The following is a 16068-nucleotide window of genomic DNA, read 5'->3' on the forward strand; positions in this document are numbered from 1 at the left end:
CATACGCCTTTCACTGCTAGACTATGTTTTGATTGTACCAATAATATGGCTGAGTATGAAGCATGTATTTTGGGACTCAGAGCTGCTATAGACCTAAGAATCAAGTCTTTGAGTGTGTACGGAGACTCAGCCTTAGTAATCAGTCAGATCAAGGGAGAATGGGACACTAAACATCCGAATCTCATCCCTTATCGAGAGCGGGTGTTAACGTTAATCCCATACTTTGAAGAGGTTACATTCGAACATATTCCACGAGAAGAGAATCAATTGGCAGACGCATTGGCTACCATGTCATCTATGTTCAGAGTCAGATGGGACAATGAAGCTCCCAAGATCACCATTGAACGATTAGATGAACCAGCATATTGTTATGAACTTAACGCTGATAAAGTAGAAGAGAAACCTTGGTTCCACGAAGTAAAAAGATATTTAGAAACTCAGGAATACCCTGAAGGGGCATCCATCAATGACAGAAAATTTCTGAGGAAGTTCTCCGCTAAATTCTTTTTGAGTAATGGAGTATTATACAAACGTAATCATGATTCGACTTTGCTTCGCTGTGTGGATAAAAAGGAAGCAGAAAAGATTATGGAAGACATGCATAACGGTATTTTTGGGAATCATTCTAGTGGACATACGATGGCCAAGAAGATTCTGAGATCAGGGTATTATTGGTCTACCATGGAAGCTGATTGCCACCATCACTCCAGAACTTGTCACAAGTGCCAGATCTATGCGGATAAAGTACATGTGCCTCCTGCTCCTTTAAACGTGTTGACAGCCCCTTGGCCCTTTGCAATGTGGGGCATTGATATGATTGGGGAGATTAAACCTACTGCTTCTAACGGACATCGTTTCATTCTTGTTGCTATTGATTACTTTACAAAGTGGGTAGAGGCAGCCTCATTTGCTTCTGTTACCAAAAATGTGGTGGCACGGTTCATCAAGAATAGTCTTATTTGTCGGTATGGCATCCCTGAAAGAATTATCACTGACAATGGTACTAATTTGAACAACAAGATGATTACTGAACTCTGCACGCAATTTAACATAAAACACCATAACTCTTCTCCGTACCGACCAAAGATGAATGGCGCCGTAGAAGTTGCTAATAAGAATATTAAGAAGATCATACAAAAGATGACAGTAACGTACAAAGACTGGCATGAGATGTTACCCTCTGCTCTTCATGGTTATCGCACTTCAGTGCGGACTTCGACAGGGGCAACTCCTTTCTCTTTAGTCTATGGAATGGAAGCCGTTTTACCAGTGGAAGTCCAGATTCCCTCTCTAAGAATTATGAAAGTTGCAGGCTTAGATGAAGATGAATGGATTCAGACTCGACTCGATCAGATAAATTTGATTGATGAAAAGAGACTCGCGGCTATTTGTCATGGGCAGATATATCAGAAGCGCATGACCCAGGCATTTAACAAAAAAGTCAAGAGACAGGTGTACCAAATTGGCGACTTGGTGATCAAGCGTATCATTCTACCACAAGGTGACCCCAGAGGCAAATGGACTCCCACATACGAAGGGCCATTTGTAGTTAAGAAGGCGTTCTCTGGTGGAGCCATGATGCTTACTACAATGGATGGCGAAGACTTCCCGCATCCCGTGAACGCAGACATAGTCAAAAAATACTACGCATAAAAGAGACCCGCTAGGTCGACGTATCTAGGCAAAAGTAAGGGCATCCCGGCGAACCAAAAGGGTTCGGGCAAAATTAGGGATAAACATATAAAAATGTACACCCGGCAAGTCGAAAACCTGAAAAGGCGACTTGGGCAAAAAAGGGTATCCTGGTGGACTGAAAACCTGAAAAGGCGGTCCAGGCAAAAATTAGGGATTAAAGCGTACGACTATGTCCCGTTCTCAGTCAGCTTCACCCAAGTTCCAAGGACTGAACAAGCTAATCACTTTTATCCGACCGCAGGAGATGAGAGGCTTGAAGACATAATGACAGTAGTGGAATTAAAATCAATAGGACTTTTTCTGCATAGCTTCCTCTTTGTTTTCTTGACAATTTCCTCTTACTAGGATTTCTGTCTCTTTGTACACAAATTGCCTGTTTATAGGCCCTCTTTCAAAATCAATACAATTTTATTTCCAAAAAGATGCTTTTGTTTTACTTTTTCTGTTTTGTTTGCGTAAACGTCCATTGATTTAGTTTGAATTAATATATGCATTTGAATATGATTGATGTTTACCAAAAATGCATGCATGAAATAGAAATAGCGATTACTACAAGACTTCAGGATCGAGGAAAAGGTCTAACCATGCTTTCCAATGAATCCATTGCTAATTCTATTCCCCAGCAAAGCCAGTTATTCCCCAGAAGGAATTGGCATTGCTAGACAAATTGGTCATCTCTTCCACCCCCAGCCAGGCTTCTGTCGAACATTTCTACCATCAAACAGAAATCCAGTACCCCGGCTGAGAAAGGGTCATCAATACAAATATCTCCAACCAGAATATGGGGATTTATTTTCCCCTGGCCAAACTTTTCGGATACAGAACTCATTCATACATCATTCCACATCATATACATGCATGCAATGTTCGCATTTATTTTTAGGCGCATAATTCATTCATTACATCACTTCATAACATACACATGCATACCATGTTCGCAAGCATAAAACATCTCATGCATCATGACATTGCATGAAACTAACTTTATTTTTCAGGTTAATTATCCTCCTGATACAGTCAAAAGAAAGATCCATTCAGACGGATATCTTTATCGAATACGTTCAAGATTCAAATACATCCCTCAGATATAGTCTATATGAACATTCATTCTGACAAGCATTCTGATATCCTCCTAATGGTGGCATCTTTAAGCCCATCCCAGACATTTACTGCAAATACAACAAATATTATCAGATACAGCCTAACGTACGGTTCATTCTGATTCAGCTCAACATATGACTCCTTCAACTCAGATGCGATCTAACGTACGATCCATTCTGACCTTCAGCAACTCCAATACGGTCTAACGTACGACCCATTTGGATCTTCAAATCCTCAGATACTGCCTAGCGTACGGTACATTCCGGGGTGTAGTCTAGCGTACGACTACTTTCTTCTTCAGATACAGCCTAACGTACGGCTCATTCTGCAACTCCAATACGGTCTAACGTACGACCCATTTGGATCTTCAAATCCTCAGATACTGCCTAGCGTACGGTACATTCTGGGGTGTAGTCTAGCGTACGACTACCTTCTTCCTCAGATACAGCCTAACGTACGGCTCATTCTGCAACCCCAACACGGTCTAACGTACGACCCATTTGGACCTTCAACTCAGATGCGATCTAGCGTACGATCCATTCTGATCTTTCATCCCCAGCGAAGTCACCCGCTTAATGGATAACTCATTCGGCTACTCAGATACGATCTAGCATATGGTCCATTCTGATCCTTTATCCCCAGCAGCGTATGATCCATTTTGATCTTTCGTCATCAAACCTCCTGGATGGCATCTTTAAGCCCATCTCCATCAGGAATAACTTCTGATTAACAAATGCAAATTTTTGGGGCATTCTAGTGTTCAATAATCTTCCACCTCCAGACCACGAATGGCGTACATATCATTCTAACTCTCTCGGTTCAAGATATTTGAACAGGGGCAGCTGTCATACCCCCAAAATTTGCCCACTAATATTACAAGGCATTCCTAAGGTACTCCAACTTATTTTTCAAAGCATTGGAACAAAGGCCCAGCTCACAGGTGGCCAAATTCAGAAAATGGCTCAAACTGGCATGCTCGCTAGGCGAGCAAATCCTTCGCCTAGCGAACCCTTCGCTATGCCACTCGCCTAGCGAAGCTTGCGAATATCAGAAAATTCTGGGCTTCATTCTGAGCCCATTAGGTCACAACAAACCATTATAAATACCAACATTCCAGTCAGAGAGAAAGGGGGGGACGAATCGGAACCCTAGCAATCAAACCTTGGAGGTTAACCAAGAGAATTCAGAGCAACCCTAAAGGAAACCCTGAAGGCAATTCATCTGCACAGAGATTATCTCCGCCCAACTCAATCCGATACCAAAAGCGATCTGCCAATTCAACGTTGCAATTCAATTGCAAACAGGTTTGCGCATCACTACTGTTTTATGCTTCCAATCTGTAATCTCTAAATACATAATGCATCATGATTGAATTTTTGGATATGTAATTAGATTTTGCATATGAGTTTAAGTATGCCTGAATACCCTGAATATTTGACCATGTTATTTCTGTAATTGAATGCCATAGGGCGTGCAGCAGGCTGAGACTGTATTGTTCTGAAATTCGAAACCCGCAGTCGCTCGCTAGCACATCGCTAAACGAGCATGTAGCGAGCATTCGCTAAGCCTTCGCTAGGCGAGGCAGAGGCGAACGTGACAGTCGCTAATGTTTTGGTCGTTATGTCCTATGCTTATCTGATCTGTTCTATGTTAATCATGCGTTATTTTGCCTGACATTCATACTGCTGTGTTTCTTTTGCGGTGTAATCTTCGATTGCACCCTGATTTGGTATTCTGACCTGTTTGCTGAATATTGTAAGGACTCACATACCCCTGAAGAGGGTAGCTGGCTAAGTATTCCACTTTATTTGTGGGATACCCTTGTGGAGATTCATCCCGATTACTTAATTGATTTTAATGTGGACCTAATTACTTAATTGATTTTAATGTATTAATTTTAATGTGGAGATTCATCCTAATTACGTAATTGATTGTAAAATATGGCCTTTGAATATGTGATCTTGGACCTCTCTTTGTTACCCTATGGTATTACAGTATTACGGTATTATGGTCATGTCCCGCGAATATAGGGATACACTTAGCAAGGACCCTTCGGTTAAATCATCATGTCCCTACAAAATAAATCATAGTCCCTCGGATGTTGCCTTCGAATATATGATTTCGTCCCTCGATGACCCTTCGGTGTAGCCTACGGTTAAATGATTGTCCCTTCGAATGCTAAGGTATCCTTACAAATGTTGCCTTCAATGACCAATCGATGACCCTACGATGACCCTTTTACATCCAAAGGATAAAACTACTTACTTCTCAATAGTAAGGACAGTTCTACCCTCATAAGGATAGGAAATACCCATAAAGACCTTGGGGTAGGTATAACTCTTAATTGCTGATTCACAACCTAAAACATTTTTCACCTCACACTTTTCAAAACCTCCATTAGAAAATCACCACTTGGCATACATTCGTACTAGAATCATTGTCAGGTTATATTTTTCTAAACAGCTTTCAAAATCAAACGAGATAAATATTTTGTATACATTCGTACAAGAATCATTACAAAGTTAAACTCTCTTTTCAAAACATTTTCTAAACAGCTCTCACACACTTTCTCAGACAAGAAAAACATAAGTGATCAAGCAATTAAGAGCCCATGGATAACCATGGATACAAAGGGTGCTAACACCTTCCCTTTGTATAATGTACCTCCCGAACCCAAAATCTAAATTAAGGTCTTTCCTGTTCTTTTCCATCTTTCCTTATTGGATAAAAGAAAAGTCGGTGGCGACTCTTGCTAACCGCGACATTTGCTTTCCAAAGCAAAAACACACGAAGTCAGTTCACTGTATGACAAAAAGCATAATACATCACACAATTGGATTGAAATACGTAACATAGTAATCAAGAAATCATTGGTTCAAATTCATAGCATGCGATAACATCAGGACCACCCCCCTAGCATCAGGGGGTTTAGCCTCTCATAGTACATTAAGAACTCATAATGTAAAGATTAGATATTACAAAGAATTAGGAGAGTTTGCTCTTCAATGGTGGATGCCCTTGAATCTCGCCGTCTTCAAATCCTTCATATTCGTTATCTTCTCCAATGCAATGTTTTCTTTCGTCTGTCAAAAGGTCCTTCTTCTTTCTCTTCCAAGCCTTCTTATAGCTTCAGATGCATCTCTTCCAAGCAAAAGGTCCAAACTACCCTTAATGAGAAGAATCGGTTCACAAAGCAAAAATTAGGTTTTCCAAGCTACAGAGGCAAAACAACACGGCCGTGTGTCACGACATGGGTGGCCGTGTTGTTCTCCATAATTAATTATTTTCAGCACAAGCTACAGAGGCAACAACATGGGCCGTGTTCCCCCACACGGGTGCCCGTGTTGATGCGCTGTTTTAATCAACACGGCCGTGTGGTGACACACGGGTGCCCGTGTTGATCTCTGTTTTTCTTCTCCTCTTTTGCTCTGCCTGATCAACAACACGGGCAGTGTTGTGGCACACGGGTGCCCGTGTTGACCTGCTGTTTCTTCATATTTTTGCCTTTCAGAGTGTCCATAACTTCACCGTTCTTGCTTTTAAACCTGTGCAATGGCCTGTAACAATGACACTACCAAACGAAGCATAAACGAGATCTTTTTGACATAAACTTGTAATCGAATGCAATGCGATACCAAACCAACAAAACATGATAAATGACTCCAAAGCAACTAAAAACAAACATAAATCTTACAAAGGTGATGACAATATGTCGGATTAACGGCGGGAATTCAATGGAAATGGTGACCGATCACAACCCCAAACTTGTCTCATTGCTTGTCCTCAAGTGATGTATTGAGTCCAAACAAAGGTCACCCCCGAATTCATTTTCCACAATACAACCTAGTCTTTCACCATTTGTGTTCTTCCTTTCCAATTGAGTTTCAGATCTCTCCGATTCAGGCAGTTTACCACATTTCCACATCAGAAACCTCTTCACCTGCAAGCTTTTCACACACTCAGAATATCTCTCAGGGTTAGGTGTGTACACTCACAGCACAGTATGCAATACCAAACTCTTAACTTCGAATACATTCTAATGTCACTACCACAGCAGATTCCACACACTTTTTGAGGTCTTTTTAGGTTGTAACGGGGCTTGGGTACGGTGGGATAAACAAAAAAAAATGGATAACAAAGGGTTTTGAACTCGGTAGTCATGTTGTGTGATTTTTCTTTCCCTTTTCTCGTGCATCACGTATACTCTGGGGGTTAATTTCACTCTTTTGACTCTTTTTCTACTCAAATTTTTCGAGCATTTTATAGGTGTTAGAGTCTTAAGTCTCGGCAAATGCATTTTTCTCTTTTGTTTTTCTTTTCTCTTTTTTTTTCTTTTTTTTTTCTTTTAAAGAACATACATACTATTTTTCTTTTTGTCTGCTCTCTTATTATGCACTTGCCTTCTCTTTCAAGTTTTCCACCCCAAACTTAGTTTTATTGCACGTCTTGCAATTCACACAATCATACCGAGTTATGGAAAAAATGAATGATTAAAAGTTAACAGGGGGTTTATGATGAATAAAATGGCTAAGGCTCAACGGGGTTCACGAAGGGAAACATACAGATAGGGATGGTTAGAAAGGCCCTGGCTAAACAAACAACTTGCCTCAGTGTGTGTTGTCATGTTGTGACGTGTCAACAGGACATACGCAAAATCAGAGTGATAAAGTCATACCTGGCTGAACTCTCATGTTGATATTTCGTATTTGGCTTTTTGTGATCTCACCATGTTGGTTAGCTTGCAAGCTCTGAAGTCTCCTCGTGTTATGTGGTTCTTTTCTGACTTGGTCTTTCCATACCGCTCTCTTGGTCCGGTGTCCCCAAATTGTGTCCGACTTCTTTTCTCAAGGTTGCATCAACTTCCGGGGTGCCTTATCAGAATAAGTATGAGAGGTGTCTTTCATCCACTACCATTGATCCCGGATTCGTCCAACCATTTCTCATCACTCTGTACACACAAGTAAACAATGAAAACAAACAAAAACAATACGACGACAACAAAACAAAAGCGATGGAAATAAAACATGAAAGGAAACCCCCCCCCCCCCCACACCTGAACTAAACATTGACCTCAATGTTTAAATCCAGATACAAAGGGGACTCACAGCGACTATTGTTGGTTTACTGCACTTGTGTGGTTTCCTTCCATTTGGAGGTGTTTGTGACTTTGCCCTTTTAATTCTCCTCCTCCCATACACAAAATTTTAGCACACACAAAGAAAAATAAAAACGCAATAAATTAGAAATCAAACGCGTGGGTTGCCTCCCACGAAGCGCTTCGTTTAACGTCGCATGGCTCGACGGTTCATTTCCCTTATCATGGGGGGTATTTCAGGTTCAAAACCTTGTTGCACCTCTTGTCTACAACACGAACGTTGTCTCTTTTATCAGTGTGGACTCCTTTGTGCCACGATTCCTTTTTAACTATCCTTTCAGTGTTCAGAATCTTTCCATTTCGGGTGGCTACTGGCAGTGGTGAGCCTTTGATAGTATTCAATGTCCTGATTAAGCCTACTTGATACTGAGATTTTGTATCTTCCTCCATCTCCTGGTTTTCAATAGCATTCAATGTTATTTCCTTGTTGTGAACTTTCAAGGTTAACGTGCACTCATCCATGTCGAGCTTGCATCGACTCGTCTTCATGAAAGGTCGACCCAGAATGATGGGTGCCTCATTGTCTTCAGGTATGTCTAGGATTACAAAATCGACTGGGAAAGTCAAGTCCGCTATTGTTACCAACACATCTTCAGCTATACCATATGCATCTTTTCTTGAGTGATCCGCAAACTTCAGATTGGTCTTTATATCACTGATGTTTTTAATACCCAGCCTGTGATAGACCGATAATGGCATCAGATTCACACTAGCTCCCGAATCTATTAGTACCTTTTTGAAGGTTCTTTCTTTGATTGTGCATGGTACTGTGACGGTTCCTGGATCCTTCTGTTTGTTAGGAATGTTCTGCTCCAGGGAGTTTGCATTATATTGTTCCTTACCAGATACCTGTTCTTTAGTGGTTGGTTTCTTTTCAGCCATATGACCCTCAATCCTTTTAAACATTGTCATGAATTTCTCCAAGTCCGACTCACTAGGTTCCTTCTTTGTCATTCTCTGAGGATAGGGCAACTTAATCACCAGTTTAGTTTCTTTTGTAGTTTCTTCTTTAGTCGGCTCACTCAGTGATATCATTTTTTCTTTTTAGCAACCTTTTTCTCTGTCGTCGTGACAGTATTAACATTCTCCTGACCTCTCGGATTTTGAATTGTTTCACTTGGTAGGGAACCTGGTGTTCGAGAACTTGCCAGTTGCTGTGCTATCTGTCCCAGCTGAACTTCGAGATTCCTTAGGGAGGCGGTGGTATTCTTCTGATTGTTTCTAGTCTCTTCTTCAAATTGCATATTTTGAGCTGCCATCTTTTCAATTGCAATCTCCCAATCTGCCTTCTTTGGGACTTGTTGTTGCTATTGCAGATATTGGTTTTGATATTGGCCTTGTACCTGCTGTTGCACATTCCCCTTCTGATCTTTCCAAGCAAAGTTGGGGTGATATTTCCACCCCGGATTGTAGGTGTTGGAGTAGGGATTGTTTTGCTTTAAAAACTTGATATCTTCTATCTGCTGTGGTGTTGCAAAGCAATGAACAATATTGTGTGGTCCATTACAAATGCCACACACATCGTTTGGTGCCTGTTGTACTTGAGCCACTTTCTGAGCACCTATGTTTAGTGCCTTCAACCTTTTCTCCACCTCTGCAGCAACTGCTTCTTCAATTTTTACCTGTTTGTTTGTTTCAAACTTCAAATCAATTATCGTAGATTTGCTTGACACCCTATCATACAACTCCAGATGCTCATTTGAGGCAATTGCTTCAATTATCTTCTTCATACCGGTGGCTGTTGCAAACTTAGCTGAGCCATCAGCTACTGAGTCAAGGATTTGTCTCGTTTGAATTCGAAGACCATTAACAAACATTTGCATCTGTTCAGTTTCATCCATGTTGTGAGTAGGACAAGCCACTAGGATTCTCTTGAATCGTTTGTAGGCATCTCCTAGTGATTCACCCTCCTTCTGTTTGAAGTTTAGGATCTCATATCTTTTCCGCAATGACACCGATGCGGGAAAATACTCCTGCAAGAATGCTGTTTCCATGTGCTCCCATGTAGTGATACTACCAGCAGGTAAGGAATAGAAACACTCTTCAGCCTCATCTGCTAAAGTGAATGGGAACATACGAAGTCGGACTGCTTCTTCGCTATGTCCAGGCATTTTCAGTGTTGTGCTCATGGTTAAAAATCTTTGCAGATGCTTGTTGGCATCTTCATTCACTCTTCCAGAGAAGGACCGTCTTTCGAGTTGATTGATGGTGCTGGGATGCAGCTGAAATTGTTCCACATTAACCGGTTGGTTGACAATTGTCATACGACCACCCGGGGTGTTGGTTCCACCATAGTCACCGAGGAGTCTCTCTGGTGGTGGTGGATTAGCAACCATGATTTCAGGAACTGTTTCTGCGTCTGAATCTGAATTCTCTAAGTGCACTGAAACAACTTCTTCCTCCGCTTTCTCTGCTAATTCCAATTTCTTTCTCTTAGCTTGTCTGAGTCTAGCGCGAAGAGTTCTTTGTAGATCTGCGTCAAAAGGAAAATCCGCTGAGGCCTTACCTCGCATAAACAAGTTAGACAAAGATTAGAATTGAATAACAAAATTGTCACAGATAAAATTTTAGTTGGCGAGCAACAAAATTTCGATAGAATAGAAATTAAAATATGTAGTTTGGCAATCCCCGGCAACGGCGCCAAAAACTTGATCGGAAAAATAGAAAGTGTACTATTTTTACCGATGTAGTAATAAGGAGTTTTATTTCCAAGTATCGATCTCAAGGATTGCGTAGGAAATACTTATTTTAATTTGATTCTATCAGAACAAAAAGATAATGGTTGGGTTGTTTGGGAATTTATAATAGTAAACACACAAAGAGTAAAAATAATTGATTAAGATAAAAGATGCTAGGGTGAGTGGTTGAGTTAACCGGTTATGAATTCAGTCAAGATTTCCTTAATACATATGAAACATTCAATCACCTAACCTCAGAATGTTCTTACTTAAGTCCTTAAGGAAGAAACTATTAAACTACCAATTCTTACTCAAATGTCCATTCAATTAATCATTAGTTTTAATCATACAAAATATCAAGGTTTACGATGATTTATGAAAGTTACTAGTCCTAGATGATGCATTCATAAACCCAATTGTGTGAAAACCCTAACAATCACAATCCTGTCATTGGAAGTCATAGATCAATTTGTATTTGTCCGATACAAAAGCATAATACATCACACAATTGGATTGAAATACGTAACATAGTAATCAAGAAATCATTGGTTCAAATTCATAGCATGCGATAACATCAGGACCACCCCCCTAGCATCAGGGGGTTTAGCCTCTCTTAGTACTTAAAGAACTCATAATGTAAAGATTAGACATTACAAAGAATTAGGAGAGTTTGCTCTTCAATGGTGGATGCCCTTGAATCTCGCCGTCTTCAAATCCTTCGTATTCGCTATCTTCTCCAATGCAATGTTTTCTTTCGTCTGTCAAAAGGTCCTTCTTATTTCTCTTCCAAGCCTTCTTATAGCTTCAGATGCATCTCTTCCAAGCAAAAGGTCCAAACTACCCTTAATGAGCAGAATCGGTTCACAAAGCAAAAATTAGGTTTTCCAAGCTGCGTCCAATCAACACGGCCGTGTGTCACGACATGGGTGGCCGTGTTGTTCTCCATAATTAATTATTTTCAGCACAAGCTACAGAGGCAACAACACGGGCCGTGTTCCCCCACACGGGTGCCCGTGTTGATGCACTATTTTAATCAACACGGCCGTGTGGTGACACACGGGTGCCCGTGTTGATCTCTGTTTTTCTTCTCCTCTTTTGCTCTGCCTGATCAACAACACGGACAGTGTTGTGGCACACGGGTGCCCATGTTAAACTGCTGTTTCTTCATATTTTTGCCTTTCAGACTGTCCATAACTTCACCGTTCTTGCTTTTAAACCTGTGCAATGGCCTGTAACAATGACACTACCAAACGAAGCATAAACGAGATCTTTTTGACATAAACTTGTAATCGAATGCAATGCGATACCACACCAACAAAACATGATAAATGACTCCAAAGCAACTAAAAACAAACATAAATCTTACCAAAGTGATGACAATATGTCGGATTAACGGCAGGAATTCAATGGAAATGGTGGCCGATCAATGAGCTTCAAATGAGAAAGGTGTCTTCATCAAAGTTGTATCTCTCTCAAAGAACTTAAAAATGGTCACCAATTTCATGTCATTTGGATTTAAAATGATAGAGTTATGCATTTTTGAAGTTTGGAAAAATCACTTGATCAATGATATAGGTCAAAACTGACCTATAATGTAACCTCATATCACATGCTCAAAAAAGTTGAATTAGCTCCCACTCCAAACAACAAAGTCGAAGTAGACACGTTGAATTTTATTGTGCAACTCGGAAATATTCCATCTCACAAAAATTGAGCAAGTTATAGTCTTGGGAAGTTGACTTTCAAATTAGGGTTTAGACAAAATGACCTATAATGTTTCAACATAGAAAATGATTTTCCAAGCAAAACTAGCTCTATGTAATAACATGAAAGTTGTTTGGAATGTCATTTAGAGTAAGTTTGAAATTGGAATCATTTTCATATGGTGAAAATTGTAGGAGATAGGGTCTAGGGAGACCCAGTTTTAATCAGATGAATTCATCTCGCCAACCACCATTAACCAACTTGCTAACTTCCAATTCTCTTGACTTTCTTGGCTCAGGGTAGATCATATATGCATAAGATGATGAACTTTGAAGTGTCCCTTGAGGAATTTGATCAATTGGTGAGATAGCTTGTTGGAGAAGTTACTCAAGATACCTAGTCAAATTAGGGTTTCCAAGGAAAATCACCCTCAAAATCTTGAAGAAAACTTGATCAATATAACATGTAGAGAACATTGGGACTCATATATGATGCTCATAACCACTCTTGGATCAATTCTTGGTTGTGTTCTTTGTTCATGAGGGTCTCAAACCCTAGATGTGAACTTGATGAATCAATGGAATCATGCCCTTCCTACAAAAGAGTTAGACAAATGCAAAGACATATTTTTGGTATTTTGGTTAGTGAAATGATAAAATACAAGTATGATACAATCACAAAGTACTTGGTGATCTCTCCCAAAATAAACCCAATGAAAGAGGGGTAAGGAGGATGCCAAGGTATGATCCCGAGGCTAATGCTTATGATGGAATTACATGAGGGATCTTAGGGTCAAAATAGGGGTCTTACAGCATGGTATGGCCAATTTGCAAAAAATGTGGAATTCTTGATTGTGAAGCAACATGGAAACTCATGGAATCAAATATATATATATATATATATATATATATATATATATATATATATATATATATATATATATGTATATATATATATATATATATATATATATATATATATATATATATATATATATATATATATATATATATATATATATATATATATGCAATTTGTAGAAAATGAAGTTTTTTATTTGTATTTTGTAATGGACTATATATGTGCAACATTATGAATGAATGATCCTTTGTTTGAATGAAATGAACAATGTAATTGAATGTAAGCCAACTTGTTTTTAAAAATGAATTTTGCCTAAGAAACCAAATTTGAACCATGGCTTTAAGTAAAGGAATCAGTCACCTTTAGACATTTTAATCATGCATGATAAATTAAGGATTATATGGACTAGAATAAATGGATGAATCAAGGGTTAATGACCTACAATACACTATGAATCAAAATGAGCTCAATAAAACACAATAGACGACAAGATCAAGAATCAATGCATTTATGAACCATGATTCAATGACCATGGACCTATGAAGTTGAAAGCACTATAGGCTTAAAATCAATGGATTAGGAATGTCCAAGTAGCATGCATATGTGACATGGATGTTTGGGCAAAGCTTTGAATCATATGAAATTCCAAGCATGTAGACATGTATGTCAAATGACAAACTTGATGAATGATTCTCATGCACAAAGAAAATTTAATGATTGATGATGCATGATATAATGGTCAAGAACCTCCTCCTAATGAATTAGGATTTCAGTCAATCGCAAGCTCAAAAGTTAAGCCAAAATAAGGCACACAAGTACCAAGGTTCCCTGATTAGGGTTTCATGGCGCACACCATCTAATAAAGGTCTTCAAACCCAACAAAAAGCTCCACAATCAACTTTCCAACATAATGCAACCAAAATTAGGGTTTGGATCAAGCACAAGCTCAAAAGGTCATTCACAAGATCCAATAACATCAATGTCAAGAATTAGGGTTTTAGATGCACATGTGAATACCATGTTGTAATCTCCATGAATCAAGGTCCCAAAAGATCAATAAATTAGGGTTTCACCCTCTTGATTCCAAATGATGAGCAAAACCACAATCATAGGGCTTGATCCATAAGCAAACCCTAGATCTTATTTAGAGGGGTCAAAAAAGCCCTAAATGATAAAGCCCTAACAATTAGGCCCTTATTTGGCCCCATTTTTTAACCCCCCTACTAAATCAATAACTCTTTGGCCCCTTATTTTTAAACCCCCTCATATTTTTGTTTTTTAAAGAGCCTAAATAAGGGGCTCAAAATATAATTTATTTGAAACAACATATTTTATTTTTTTAAATAAATATTTTTAAATAATAAATATTTTTTAAAACTATTTTTTTTCGAAAAAAACCTTATTTTTTTAAAATAAAAAAAATCAATTTTTTAAAAAAATAAACATAATCGAATTTTTTTAAAGTATTAAAATTTTTAGTTTTTTTAAAAAAATTTGATATTTTTGAAAAAAAATACTTTTTTCAAAAAAAATAAATAGATTTTTTTCATAAAAAAAACTAATTAATTTTTTAAAATGAGAAAGGCGGTTTTTCTTTAAAAATAAAAAATCATTTTTTTTCGAAAAAAAAGTCAATTCTTTTTTAAAAGAAAAAATTATTTTTTTCGAAAAAGAATATCAATTTTATTTTGAAAATAAACAATCGATTTTTTTTGAGAAAAAAGTCGATTTTTCCTGAAAGTAAAAAATTTGATTTTTTTTGAAAAAAAAATTCAATTTTTTTTATATATAAAAAAGTCGATTTTTTTTGAAAAAAGGTGATTTGTTTTTGAAAAAAAACCGCGTATTTTTTCGAAAATAAAAAAAAACTGACTTTTTTTTGAAATAGAAAAAAAAAGTCAAAGTTTTTTCTAAAATAAAAAAAATCGATTTTTTCCAAAAAATTAAATCGATTTTTTTAAATAAAAAAGTTTAATTTTATTTGAAACAAAATCGATTTTTTTCTAAAATAAAAAAGTTGATATTTTTTGAAAAAAATGATTTTTATGAAAACAAAATAATAAAATAATTTTTTCTTTAAAAAAAAAGTCAATTTTTTTTTAAAAAGTCAACTTTAAAAAATGATGGGGCCTTAAGGCTTTACGTGAATTCTATGGGCCTTTAGTTTAGGGGGCCTATATATTTTGGGGCTCATTTATTTTTAGAATTTTAGGCCCCCTATATTTTGGGGGCCTTAAAAGTTAGGCCCCCGCCTCCTAAATTGACGGCTCTACTCTTATTAACCACAAACTTTGAATCTATGATGATTACTAGAAAGTGTTAACATGAATGAATGTCCCACAACTTGTAAGCACATATCCAAATGTCCCACAACTTTGATTGTTTGACTTTGAAGATGTGTTGGTATTCTTTGACATTTGAACATAAACAATGAAGAAATCTAATGTTGAAGATGAATAGAAAACCCTAAAAACTCAAGAAACAAATGAAATTATTAGAATGAAGCTTAAAATATTGATATAAGACATTTGCTGAGTTAGTATTTTAACTTTTTCATGTTGTCATGTCACGTCATCACAAGTTAACTTTGTTTCTCAATATTTAACAAAAATGATTAAGTTGGCTAATAAAATTATTTTTAAATGACTAATCTGTAAGTTTATTAGCTAAGAGACTAATGTGAAACCTGAAATTAAGTTAAAGAATTTTATGACTAATTAAATCTTTACTTTACCTTTTCATAAAAATTATTTTTGAAACATGTGTTTTTAAAAAGTTATGTAATTTTAATTTTAATTTTAAATATGTTACTTGATATCAAAATTAATCTTATAGTTTGAGAAAAATGACCTCAAAAAAATTTATTATATAAAT

The sequence above is a fragment of the Lathyrus oleraceus genome, chromosome 3 (genome assembly GCF_024323335.1).
Source record: "Lathyrus oleraceus cultivar Zhongwan6 chromosome 3, CAAS_Psat_ZW6_1.0, whole genome shotgun sequence".
NCBI lineage: Eukaryota > Viridiplantae > Streptophyta > Magnoliopsida > Fabales > Fabaceae > Lathyrus > Lathyrus oleraceus.